Here is a 13,289-nt window from a genome sequence, read left to right as displayed (position 1 = left end):
GCTCATGTCAAGTTTGTGGTCATGGAGGAGTGGTCTGCCCAAAGGAGAAGTGATAGATCCTTGTACAAAGGCAGTATGTCTCTGAATTCTAGTTGCTGGGGAGCAACAATTGGGGAGGGCTGTTGCTGGCTTTCCTGGAGGCATCTGATTGGCTACTGGAGGAAGAAAGGCTCTTGGCTTTTGGTCTGACCCAGCAGGAGGTTTCTTGGCTTCTTATAGCACATAATTTGTAAATCACATTTGCACCCCCAACCCCCCACCCCGGTTTTAGCCTTATTCACTTATTTGGTCTTCTGTTCTTGCTCAAATACTATGTGGTATCTGGCCGCCCTACTACAAAGTAGTACTACAAAATCACACATTACAAAGATCACTAATTTTCTATACTGTGTCTAGAGATTTATTTATTTGGAACATTTGTGCCTCGCTGTTCAGCCAACAAGACCACCAGACAACTTAAACGCAATCAAAGCAAGATGGTCCCTCCCCACAGGCAAAGGGGGCAGGGAGGGAAGAGGAATATCAAATCTCAGTCACAAATCACTAAACAGTTGTTCCTATGTTGACCAGCTGGCACAGTTCAGGGGCTGGAGGTGCCTGAAGGAGCTGGGCCTCCAGCAAAGCTCTCCCACTGATGGCTGCCCCAGATAACAGTTGTGGGGAGAGGAGGCCTGAGGGAGCTGTCCTGTCACAGCAGAGCCAGTGGAGGGAGCTCTGCTTCACAGCTCTCACGGAAGTACTGTAGTTTGGATACTACGGGCTCCTCTGCAAAGCTGAAAGCAATTGCTCTGTGAAATAAATAAAAAATTCAGCGTGTAGAAATCCTTTCACTATGTGTCTGTTTTATATTTAAAGCTTCACAGCCACCAAGCGCTAATCAGCTTGAAGCATGCTACAAGTCTTTCATAACATTATTGATATAAGTAAAGAAACATCTCATGTGGGAAAAATAGACACAATGTTTCCTTAAGAATTAAAAATTCCAGCACTCTCCATATGCAGCAGGATGAGGTGGCCAAATGGACCATACTACTTCAAGATACAGGTGGGGAATAACACTTCTATGCGTAAAAACCAAAGCCTAGCACATCATAGAGAAGGTACTTGTCAATTAAAAAAGCTAGCCTTCCCCCTGCTTTGCTGGCTTTCTAGTTGCAGGGAACTTTTAGTGTGTGAAAGCAATTTTCCACAAACTCTTGCAGTTTATTCGACAGTTTCAGATGTCTTTGTGTTGTTGTAAACAAAATCTGCCCTTATTCCTTTATTGGAGAACCTTGTAGGTTCTCCATCGGCAGGAGAAAATAACAGAGGCCAACCAGAGAATATTGAGAAGCAAAGCAGCTAGTAAGCCTGATCTTTATTAAACTGTTGCAACAGGGTGCTCCTCTCACACACAGGAGAGGGGAGGAGGACCGCGAACAATGTGTGCTTGCCATTTTGAAATTCCCTGCTCTGGAGCTCAAGACCACCCCCACAAACATCATACCTACATCACAGAAAAGGGAAATTTCTACAATAGAAATTTGAATGTTGTTTTTCCTGTCTGCCAGGTTATCTGATAATGCCTTATCTGATTGCCTTTCCTGGTAGTCTGGCCATTCCTTTGAGATGGTAATTACCCAATTCCTGAGACAATGGGAAGCAAAGACAGACCACTGAATACATAACAGTGAAAATACATTATTCCTTTCCACTTGGGATAATCTTGCCATAAATGCCCAAAACTAGCCTGACTAAGGAGTGGTGGAGAGGTATACTTCTGAATATTCAATAATTCTATAACATTTGCAGTATCAGATTGAGGTCTGCTGCTTCACATCAACAAGCTGAAAGGATTTACTCTATGACTTTATACTTTCCTTAATGGTAAATATTAAGTAGGGTAGACAAATTGCAGCATTGAGCTATTGTAGTTCCCATGCCAATATTGTGTTGTTTAGTCGTTTAGTCGTGTCCGGCTCTTCGTGACCCCATGGACCAGAGCACGCCAGGCACTCCTGTCTTTCGCCATTTAAAATTCCTTCTTGCTCCCTGTCAGTGGAGGCTCATCCTTAAGGGGGACTGGGGCACTGCTCCACCAAGCTCAATTGCTTCTCTGCTGTCCTCCAACAGCCTGCTTCTTTCTTACATCCTCTCTAGGGTTGGCATGAGCAGTGAGCTCTTTCCTCCTCAGTCTCAGGCTGCCTTTGCAGAACTCAACGAGGGGAGAGGGGCATGCCCCACATGTCCAGGGGAGGAGAGGGGCAGGGAAGCTGCTGCTCAGGCTCCTTGAGTGCGCCAGGTCAGACGTGACCCGGAGGCGGAGCTGCTGCTGTGACTGGGAGCGAGGTGCACTGCGGCCACCCACCCTCCGGCTCTCTTCCCTGGATCAGGCCTAACATAAGGACAGAACTCTGGCCAGCAGAAGCAAAGCAGCTTAGGTCAGCTCCTTCTCACACAGAGCCAGGCACCAATGAGGGAGCCTGCTTTGGGGGCACCTGTTTGTGCCCCCTGCCACAAATTTGTGCCCCCACGGCCCACACATGCTACACTGTAGTTGGCTTCATCCATGGGCGTAGCCAGCATTTTTGTTAGTGGGGGCAGGCCTTTTGTTAGGGGGTCAGAACCTCAGTTAGCTATGTATTTTTATTTATTTTTATTTAGTTGGCCCCCCTTGGCCACATCCATGGCTCCATCTATCATAACATTTTAGAAATGCCCTGACCCACCCACCCCAACACTGATGTTGATTTTCCGAGATATCAGGCGCTCAAGCACAAGATTCCACCTAAACATTAGGAAGAACTTCCTGACAGTAAGAGCTGTTTGACAGTGGAATTTGCTGCCCAGGAGTGTGGTGGAGTCTCCTACTTTGGAGGTCTTTAAGCAGAGGCTTGACAACCATATGCCAGGAGTGCTCTGATGGTGTTTCCTGCTTGGCAGGGGGTTGGACTCGATGGCCCTTGTGGTCTCTTCCAACTCTATGATTCTATGATTCTAAGTCAAACATAAAGAATCGCTGCTGTTTCTTTTTGTGTAGCCTGTTTAGACTGGAAATTTGCCTCAGTTTTTTATTCTCTAAGGAAGGTTCTGTAAAGTGCAGGATAATGTAGTAGCTCACAGCATGGCAGGATGATCCCAAGAAGCTCAGTTAGTTGGGGACATGGGCATAACCAGGGGGTGAAGCGGCCACCCCTAAATCAAGTAAATAAATAAAAATACAGAGAGTCTGATATTCCAGATGCAATCACACTTCTTCCTTAGGGCAGCCTCCTATTCATTTATTTCTTGTTGAAAGATAAAGAAGTGTTTTGCAGAAACTAGCAACAACCTTATATATCAAGAAGACACATGTAGTTCATAGTAACTGTCTTTCAGGGCAGTTTGTCTAGGAACAAAATCAAGTGTTGCTATGAACAATGACTAGTCACTAGAATAATAAAATGAAAGCTGGAGGTGGGGTTCGGGGTGGGGTTAGTCTTTCTTTAAACAAACATGTAAGTATGGATGCTAAGCAGAAGAAGAAGTAAGACAAGCGTTTCTGTGGGGGAGGGAGTTTATTGACTGCTCAGATATAAGACTCACAACATCATTTTATAACCAAAGAAAGTGCCTGTATGTGACCATTAAAACAAATCAACTGGAATTACCGGTATATTCACAGAAAGCCTTTAGCAGAATCATTTCCTGTCCTCGGAATCCAGCTGGAAGTGTTGGGCGAGCCGACTGCATAATCAAAAAGGCCAGTAAGTTACTGTGAGACAAACAGAGGAAGCTGTGTTCCTTTTCAAATCTGTCTGTCAACAGTCACACACACCAAGCAAAAGCCACCCATAACAGACGTTTTCCTTGATAAATGGGAGAACTGTCTGATAATCAACAACCATATCATTTTATCCAGTAGTATTAGTTTGATCTGACGGAAACTGCACATTTCCCGAGAAGCACTGAAAGAATGCTTCATTTAACTACAAAACCCCAAATCTGGGATCCCATCACAACTGATATTTGGTAAAAGTTTTGCAGCAAAACCCCCACATTTTGTAACACCCCATAGAGTAATTGATACATCAAACCGGGGTTCATAATTAATATCCAAAACCCAACATTGTCCGGTTCACTCCAAACTGGTGCCAAAGTCTGGCAAAAGTTTTGTAGCATTTTGCCAGACATTGTAGAATTTTTTTAGCATTTTGCCCGACAAACCAAGTAAGTGACAGGGGTCATAAGGTCACCCCAAGACCCAACATTGCCTGATTCACTCCAAATCAAGGCCAAAGTCTGGCAAAATGTTTGCAGTAAAAACCGCATGTTTTGCAGTGCCCCCCAAACGGAGTGGTTCCTAGCACATCAGGAGGAAGAGTCAAGACAACCAAAAGTGGATAAATAGGTTGTATTTATTAAATATAACAACTTGAGGATCGGCAAAACTAGTCAGATTCGACCAATGTAACCAAATCAAATTACTGGTAAGTCTGGGCAGGTGTGCTTGTTCACCTCCACCCACAAACACGCAAGTGCTCAAACAGAGCTCTTTGCAGATCCTTAAGAATCATGTCACAACCCAAATCAGAAAGATGCATACCACCAGGTCTATACAACTGTGGGGCACAGAACATAATTCTGCCATGAGGGATATAAGCACCCACATTTTCAAACACAAACATCGTTGTAGAATGATTAGCTTTATGTCTTGCCCATCCACCTTCTTAGGAAGGCTGCCCCCACTCCATAAGCACCTCTACAACATTCCAAACCAAACTATGATAAACTCAGGGATGAGGAAGCACAGCTGATATTTAGTGATCTCAACTGAATTTACCTCACCAGATTGTTATCCCCAAGATGGATGACCAGAATATCAGGGTTAGGGCTAGGGCAGGGGATAGGTGGACGTTCAGGGTTAGGGTTAGTGCCTGGGGTTTTTTTCCCCATGCTTTTTAAGCTTCTAATGATATTGCTTCATTTTTATGAGACTGGATAATTCCAAAAAGTAAGCAAACTACCTGAAACGTAGCAAAACTAAGAGAAATGTGAAAACCAAAAGTGAGATACCAGAAACCCAACAAGGAAGGAATTCATGAAAAAGGAAAATTGCCAGACAGAGACTTTAATCAAATCATTACCAAATTCACCAGAATCCCAAAACCAATTGAAAAGAAACAGAAATGTGAGAAGCAGAAGAAATACCACCAGAAACCCCCCAAAAGAGGGGAAAAGTAAATTGCGCAGAAACCCCAAAGCCAGTTAAACCTTAGTTTTGCATGGTGTGGGGGTGATTTTGGTTTTCCCTGAGATGTTTACTGCGTGAGCCTGATTGGCCTGCAGGAAAAGACCAATCAGTTGTTGCATTCTAGGATCCAAGGTTAGTACATAACAGATTGGGTGCTGGATTTATGGTGAGTTTGCTTCATTTCTAGGTTTTTTGGGTTTTGCACCTTTGAGAATATTAATTTGTATGAGATCTGATAATCCCAAGAATAAAAGGAAAACCACCAGAAATGAAGCAAAACCACCAGAAATGACCATTCCAACAATGAAGTCAACCACTAAAAACACAAAAACCTACTGAAAAGAAGCAGAAGAACCATGTAAAAGCAACATCAATGGAAACTGACAAAGAAGCCAACCAACCCCAAACAAAGCAGATTCACCAGAAACCCCCAAAGCATTCAAAAGTATTACCACCAGAATGCAAAAACAAGAAAACTTCTCAAAAGAAGCAATAAAGCAAAAGTCCAAAAAACAAGCTAAACCAATGGAAAAGAAATGAAGCCAGCTGCAAACGAAGCACATTCACCAGAAACCCAAGACTAAGTGAAAACTAGTATGCTGTGTTGGTTAATTTCTGTTGCTTGAAGTGCTTTTGGACTCCCACAAATTGCATGCTTGTTGAGTTTCTGGTTTTGCTTTTTAAAAACTGGTTTCCAGTTTCTTGTGGCATTGCTTTGTAATTGGTGGCTTTACTGCTTTTTTGTTTTCTGCTGATTTGTTTAATTTGGGGTGGTTTTGCTTGTTTTTTGCATTTAATTGTTTTGCTTCTTTTACTTTGAATGGTTCTGCGGTTTTGGGTGAGATTGTTTCTTTTCCATTGATTTGGCTTGGTTTTCATGTCTCCTGGTTTTGCCTCATTTTGGGAATATTTCTTGGTTTTTGTGCTTCTGGTGGTATGTCTTCAATTTTTTGGCATAACCAAGCCAAAACACCAGAAACACAGAAACAAATCATAAAGAAGCAGAGCTACCAGAAATCCAAAGCAAATTAATCAGAAATCCAAACAACCTATGAAGATGATGCAATACCAAAAGAAACACAAAAGCCAATTAAAAAACTGCTAAATGAAGCAACACCACAAGAAACAAAGAAAGCCTCATGACCTAACAAATGAAGCAATAACACAAAACACCACAAAAAGGAGCAAAGCGTTTAGGATTAGGTTTGGGTAAAGGTTAGGGTTACAGTGAGAGTTGGGTTTGAGTTGGATTAGGATTAGGAGTTAAAGTTGGGGTTGAGTTACGGTAAGAGAAGAACAGCAGAAGGAGAAATATAATTTTATTACTTAGGGTTAGGGTTAAATTAGGCTTAGGTTTAGACTGAGGCTTAGGTTTGGGTTAAGTTTAGGGTTAGAGTGAGGATTAGGTTTGAGTTAGGGTGAGCATTCGGGTTAAGGTTTGGTATTGGGTTGGATGTGAGTTAGGCTAAGAGAAGAACAGCAGCAGGAGCAATATAATTTTATTATTTATACTCCACCCAAGTCACTTGTGGCCGCTTTCAATAAAAGGTAAAAACATGAGCGCACTGTAAGTGAATGCTCATGAATGTAGAAACTCTTACTTCCCATAGAATTCCCAAAGAAGACCTGGGAATTGTAGCTCTGAGCTTCTTTGCAGAGGGCTGGACTAGATGACCCTTGGATGCACTCACTCACTCACTCACTCACTCACACACTCCTCCTCTCCTTTTCCTGGCAGTTTCACCTTTTTCTGCACTCCTAGCTCGGAAGGGCAGAAGAGGCTGTGCTACCGCCATGTTGGGCGAGAACAGGGGTACCGGAAGGAGATGCCACCGGAGGAGAGGCAAGAGGACAGGAAGGGGAGGGAAACGGGCGGAAGAGCCTGTGCTGCCGCCATCTTGGGCGAGGGCAGGGGTACCCGGAAAGAGGTGCCACCGGAGAGGCAAGAGGACAGGAAGGGGAGAGAAACGGGCGGAAAAACCTGTGCTGCCGCCATCTTGGGCGAGGGCAGGGGTACCCGGAAGGAGGTGCCACCGGAGGAGAGGCAAGAGGACAGGAAAGGGAGAGAAACGGGCGGAAGAACCTGTGCTGCCGCCATCTTGGGCGAGGGCAGGGGTACCCGGAAGGAGGTGCCACCGGAGGAGAGGCAAGAGGACAGGAAGGGGAGGGAAACGGGCGGAAGAGCCTGTGCTGCCGCCATCTTGGGCGAGGGCAGGGGTACCCGGAAGGAGGTGCCACCGGAGGAGAGGCAAGAGGACAGGAAGGGGAGGGAAACGGGCGGAAGAGGCGCTGCGACGTTGGGCCAGCAGAGACGTGCCGAGCCAGGCTGGCCCTCTCGCTCTCTCCCGCCCACTCTCTCTCGACCCCGCTCTCCCCAGGGGGCAGCCCCGCCCCCCGCCCCGCCCTCACCTGCCTTTCTCCCCCAGTGGCCTTCCTCTCGTGCCCCTTGGCGGAGGGATGGGGCGGAGGGGCCGCGGAAGTTTATATACAAGAATATACATACCTAGATATAGGTGTCCGTTTGTAAATATATAAAAATAAAACGGATATATTTATATGTGTGTGTATATATGCAGTGCTTCTTTTCTAAAAAAAAAAAGCAAAAAGGTCTTTTGGCTTCCATCTACATAGGAAGAAGATGAAAACGCTCTGATTGGGCTTATTTCAAATAAGTGTTTTTGGGGTTAGAATGCACATTCAACCAAAAATCGCAGAGCGAAATGTATGTTACCAGCCCAAATCAAGCATGGGTGTTTTGGTTCATCTCAATTGAAAGAGGGAGAATAAGCTTGGATTGCACTCGGTTTTCATTCACCCACAAATAGAAAATCGAAGTATCATAAGCATAAACGCAAGACAGGTTGTTTTGGGTTCCGTCTACATAGAAAGAAGAATCTTGGATTTCGCTTATTAAAAAGTGTTAATGCACATTTACCCAAAAATCGCAAAGTGAATGTAATGCGACCAAAATAAACACCATATTTCCTCTTCCATATTGTCAGGGGTTCAGGAGCAGAGACGCAGAGAAGGGAGGAAGCAGAGAGCGAGGGGGAGGAATCCGAAGGGAAAATGAGTGATGATGACGACCCGAGATCTCCAAGCCTAAGCAGTGAGTCAGAGGACTCCCAAAAGGGAGCCCCAGTGAGCAGAGCAAGGGGGGGATCCGGGGGGACACCCCAGGAGGAAGGGAACAGAGGAGATTCAGAGAGCAGCAGCTGGAAGTCGGGACCCACGCTCATAACTGAGAGCGGCAGCAGCTGGAAGTCGGGACCCACGCTCAAGACTGAGAGCAGCAGGGAGGAAGGTAGCCAGGCATCGGGTTCCGGAGGCTGTCAGCAGGAGGGAGGGCACGAGTCAGGGGTGGTCACGCCCTCCTCAGAGAGCGAGGCAACGGTTAAGAGGAAAGTAGAGAGTTGGGCGCGCGCGCCAAGTTCAAATGCAGCGGAAGCTGGAGCAGTAAGCAGCCCGGAGAGTGAGCCAGGTCCTAAAGCCCGCCGCAAGGAGGCAGAAGGATCAGGGGGGTCAGCGTCAGAGGAGAGTAGAAGGGAGGAGGCCCAGGGGGGCAGAAGGACCCAGAGACGTAGGGAGAGGCGAAGGAGGTGGAGCAAGGCTAGGGTATTAAGCTGGTGTGCAAGAGGCGGGGACTCAGACGGGTCTTCGCCGACCTAGGGCAGAAGGTGTAGAGCTGCACGCTGCAGTTCGGAAATGAAACCTGTAACTTAATAAAGACTCTTATAAAGTGAACGCTGGCGGACTTGGTCCTATGTGAGCTGGGACTGGGTGGCAGCCCTGACAGTAAGACCCGTCACTCAAAAGCTTCGGACACCTGATATCTCGCAGCGGAGAGAGAGGCAGCTGGAGGAGGGGATCGGTGTTTGGGAGCAAGCTCACGACGGTTAGCAGAGATGACGGAAGCAGAGACAGTTGCAGCGCTGCAACAGGCAGTTACCCAATTGAACGCGGAGGTACTGGCATCCAAGAAGAGGGAGGAGGATGCGGCAGCCGCCTACAGAGATCTCCACGCCAGGTTTGAAGCATGGGTTAAACACGGGCAGCCAGGACCCAGACCGGAGGGGGTTGGGTTGGCACGGAGAGCAGGAGGGCTTGTGGCTCACTTCGATGGGAATTTACAACAGTACCCCAATTTTCGAGCAGACGTAATGTGCGCACTGCAACTGCTGGCAAAAGACTTTAGAGATGAGGAAGAGAAAGTGGGGTTCATACTATCCCATTTGCATGGGGATGCTAAAGCGTGGCTACGCAATTTGTGGAGGGATAAAGATCCGGCGCTTCAGAATGCAGATGCCTTTATCAAAGCGATGGATGCGTGTTTTTTGTCTACTATTGATGTGGATCTTGCCAGACGGGAGATTCATGGACTAAAACAAGGGAGGGCAAGCGTCCGGCAGTACCACGCCCGCTTTTTTGCGCTGGTCAGTGCCTTAGAGTGGGACCGGGATTCGCCCCCTGTCAGAGACCTGTTCTGGGAGGGTCTAAGCTCTGCGGTCAAGGATGAAATTGCAAGGGGGGAGAGGCCCCGAAGCACGCAGGAGGTGGTCCAAAGGGCGCTGACTGTGGGGGTGAGGCTGGAAGAACGTCCATGGTGCAGAGATGAAGGACGTGGAGGGCGCGAAGCAGCGAGAAGTTTCTCTTTCGTTCCAAGAGAAGCAGCGCATGCGCAATCCACACCTCCGCCTGGAGGGGGAGGGGAACCGATGGAGGTTGGAGGTGCAAGGGCTCAGTCAGCAGCCAGAGCCCAAGCACCGACAGCAGTGAAAGCGAAGCCTCCTAGAGGGAACAGGAAGTGTTACATCTGCGAGGATCCAGGCCATTTGGCGAAAGAGTGTCCCCGGAGGCTCCACAAGCACACTGCAGCCTCAGCAATGGTGACTGCAGCAACGCAGCAAGGAGAACCACAGCAGGGAAACGACGATGTCTGGCTGGAGACAGAGGCACTGGGGCCCAGCCAGACGCATCAGTGAAGCAGTCCCCAGCGATCTTGCAACCCACGGACCCCCTCCCACCCAAACCAGTAGTGCAGCTCACAGCATCTCTCCAGCTACCCGATGGCGTCACTATCGAAGTGCCGCTTTCTGTGGATTCTGGAAGCAACGCAGACTTTATAGCGCAGGATTTTGTGGAGCAGCACGCTATACAGCTACTGCCTGCCACTCTGCCCCTGCAAGTCGTCACAGTGGATGGCAGAGAGTTGCTAGGGGGGCAGGTGGTGAAGCAAACGCCACCGATGGTGATGCGCCTTGGCAACCACAGGGAAGTCATCAGTTTTAATGTCACCCAACTTTCGGACACGCCCATTGTGTTGGGCATGAGTTGGCTGGACAGGCACAGTCCGACACTGGCTTGGTACCAGAGACAGCTGATCTTCGGCTCCTCTTATTGCGCAGAACACTGCATCCTGCCCAGACAGGAGGGAGAGGAGGAGGAATCACAACTGCAGTTGGGAACGTTGCAAGCAGTCCCCCACAAATACGCAGACTTTCTGGAGGTCTTCTGCGAGAAAGAGGCTGACAAGCTACCACCGCACAGGCAATATGACTGCAAGATTGACCTCCTACCAGGGGCGACGCTGCCGAAAGGGAAGCTGTATTCCATGTCTGAGGACGAATTACAGGAACTCAAACAGTTCATAGATCACAATTTGCAGCGCGGTTTCATCCGGGAGTCCAGGGCAGTAGGGGGCAGTCCTGTTTTCTTCGTGAAGAAGAAAGACACGCCCCAAAAAAGACTGGTGGTGGATTTTCGCCTCTTAAACAAGATGACCAAGCCTTCTGATTTCCCCATGCCCAGGATTGACGACCTACTAGCGACGGTGCGCAAGGGACGCGTGTTCACCAAGTTGGACCTGCGAGGTGCGTACAATCTCATCCGCATGAGGGAGGGCGATGAGTGGAAGACAGCCATGTTCACGCCTCTGGGCACCTACGAATACAGAGTGATGCCGTTTGGATTGCAAAACGGTTCTCACTGTTTCCAAGCTTTCATGCATCATGTGTTGGCGGGACTCCTTTACAAGAAGTGCGTCTGCTTTCTGGATGACATCCTGATATTCTCCGAATCGCAGCAAGCCCATGACCAAGATGTTCGGGAGGTGCTGGAGAGGCTGCAGCAGCATAGACTGTACGCCAAACTGGAGAAGTGCCAGTTCGACACGACGGAGGTGGATTTCTTGGGTTACAAGTTGTCGGACAAGGGGCTAGCCATGGACAGCGCCAAGGTTCGTGCGGTGTTGGATTGGAAGAGCCCGCGCAACCGGAAGGAGGTCCAGCGGTTTGTCGGCTTCGCCAACTTCTATCGCAAGTTTATCAAGGGGTTCGCGATGCAGACGGCGGCCATTACGGACACGCTAAGCTCCAAGAAAAAGAAATTCATCTGGACGGAGCAGGCGGAGCAGTCCTTTCAGGCACTCAAGCGTCTCTTCGCGTCGGAAGAGCAACTGCTGCATATCGACCCCAGCAGGCCGATGCGGGTAGAGACAGACGCGTCCGATAGAGCAGTGGGAGCTGTCCTGCTGCAAAGGGACCCACAGGGGGTCTGGAGGCCGGGAGCGTTCTACTCCAGAAAGCTCAGCAAGTCGGAGCAGAACTACACCATCTGGGACAGGGAGTTGCTGGCCATTCATGCAGCTTTCAAGGCGTGGAGGCACTTCCTGATCGGCGCCAAGCACACGGTGCAGGTCTGCACGGATCACAAGAATCTGGAGCACTGGCGCACGGCTCAGTTCCTGAACCAGAGGCAGATACGTTGGGCGGAGTTCTTTGCTGACTTCAATTTCCGAATAGAGTACGTCCCAGGCGACACCAACGTCATGGCGGATGCACTGTCCCGCAAACCGCAATACCTCGAAGAGGCGACGCCAGCGGCAGCCATGCACATCTTCGCGCCAACAGCGTGGGCGTGCGCTTCAGCCACAGTAGACCTGGATGCGGTGCGGCGGGCGTTGCAGGACGACTCCTTCGCGCAGGCGAAGATGGCAGAGGTGCACAAGGGCACGGCGAAGGGCGACGAGTTCCAGATACGAGACGGCTTGCTCTTACGTAAAGGGGCCATCTACGTGCCGGGAGACGAACTTCGCGCCAGGGTACTGCAGCAGCTGCACGACGCACCCACGGCCGGGCACTTTGGCACGGAAAAAACGGTGGAATTAGTCGCAAGGGACTTTTGGTGGCCCAGACTGAGAGGGGAAGTCGCGGACTACGTTGCGAGGTGCGACACCTGCCAGAGGGCCAAACCGGTGCACAAACCACCGGCGGGACTGCTGGAACCGCTGCAAACGCCGTTTGAACCGTGGGAGAGAGTGGCCCTGGACTTTGTTACGGATCTACCCAGCTCGAGAGGCAAGACAGCTGTACTAGTGGTGGTGGACTTGTTCACCAAGATGGCACATTTCATTCCGTGTGCGAAGGTGGCCACGGCGGAACAAACCGCCAAACTGTTCATAGATCACGTGTTCAAAGTGCATGGTCTGCCGCGGTCTATCCTGTCCGACCGCGGGCGCCAGTTCGTCTCGAATTTCTGGCAGAAGCTGATGAGTTTTCTAAATGTCAAGGTCGATCTGGCATCAGCAAGACACCCGCAGACCAACGGGCAAGCAGAGAGGGTCAATGCCATCATGCAGCAGTACCTGAGATGCTATGCCAATCAACAACCTGCGACCTGGGTGGATTACCTGCCGCTCGCCGAGTTCGCTTACAACAACACGAAGCACGTGTCCACAGGGGTGACGCCGTTCTTCGCCAACAATGGGAGGAATCCCAGAACCTTCCCGGGACGGGAGAGAGTGGGGGACGGAGAACCACAGACGGCGGACGCGTTCGCGTCAGAGTTGCAGGCGGTACACGATCAACTCAGACGGCAGCTGGAGCTAGCTAAGCACGCCTACAAGGTGCAAGCTGACAAGCACAGGCGGGTGGGCGAAGAGATCCAAGTGGGAGACTGGGTCTGGTTGGCAGCCCACGCAGTGCCGACCAGGTCACTAGCCAAGAAGAAGTTGGGGCACAAGCAAATTGGTCCGTACCAAGTCGAAGCACAGATCAACCCGGTAGCCTTCCGACTGGCG

General features: G+C 49.4%; 1 long non-coding RNA gene across 1 annotated transcript; it reads right to left on the bottom strand.

Annotated features, from left to right (window-relative positions):
• Positions 1–404: 404 nt before the first annotated feature.
• On the bottom strand, positions 405–7,018 carry LOC309520366. Its single transcript, XR_014214237.1, has 3 exons — positions 6,957–7,018; positions 3,630–3,705; positions 405–788 (listed from the first exon to the last, which is right to left on the bottom strand). It is a non-coding gene; the product is annotated as an uncharacterized lncRNA (long non-coding RNA).
• Between the last annotated feature and the right edge of the window lie 6,271 nt (positions 7,019–13,289).

This window comes from Podarcis vaucheri (genome assembly GCF_965113315.1).
Source record: "Podarcis vaucheri genome assembly, chromosome: 15".
NCBI classification, from domain to species: Eukaryota; Metazoa; Chordata; class Lepidosauria; order Squamata; family Lacertidae; genus Podarcis; species Podarcis vaucheri.
Note: the sequence above shows the minus strand (reverse complement) of the source record. Positions and strands in the feature narration are given on the sequence as shown.